This window comes from Chrysochloris asiatica, unplaced genomic scaffold (assembly GCF_000296735.1).
Source record: "Chrysochloris asiatica unplaced genomic scaffold, ChrAsi1.0 scaffold00009, whole genome shotgun sequence".
Taxonomy (NCBI): Eukaryota; Metazoa; Chordata; class Mammalia; order Afrosoricida; family Chrysochloridae; genus Chrysochloris; species Chrysochloris asiatica.
Window position 1 is genome coordinate 29,745,186 of NW_006408527.1, and position 525 is coordinate 29,745,710.

At 25.0% G+C, this 525-nt stretch overlaps 1 protein-coding gene across 1 annotated transcript in view; it reads right to left on the reverse strand.

Annotated features, from left to right (window-relative positions):
- The window catches only part of LOC102824771 (complement factor H-like), a 522,059-nt gene that overhangs the window by 499,861 nt on the left and 21,673 nt on the right, over nucleotides 1–525 (reverse strand). The gene's annotated exons all lie outside the window — the stretch shown is intronic.

A 525-nucleotide genomic window follows, 5' to 3' on the forward strand; every position in this document is an offset into this window, starting at 1 on the left:
ACAAGAAAACACAAATACATGTAAAAAAATATAAAGATACCTATTTTCTATAAATTGATCTGGAAGTCCAAAGTAACTTTAATATAAATCTATCTAGTTTTATAAGAAACTCAATTACTTCATCTAAAATAGATGTCAAATCAAAGACTTTTAAAACATTAGAAAGTGATGAAGAAAAAATTTTAGGATAAAAGTTGTGGATAGATGTGCAAATTCATTTACATTTACAGAAATTAATGGTAGAATAACAATGGAACAATGGTTAAAAATATGTTTATGTTAGACACTAGAGGATCCAGGAAAATAGTCTTTATGTAATTAATAATGCATATGAAGGTAAAATTACAGATAACTGGAAAGTCTTGTTTTTCATATTAATATGAAAAGAAATTTAATTATTTTCATACATAAATATCAACCCCAAATCTACTAAATATGTAAACAGGAAAGGTGAAATACTAAAACTCTTAAAAACAATACTTCCATTCCTTTCATGTAGAGCAATGTTCCTTAAACAAGACACAA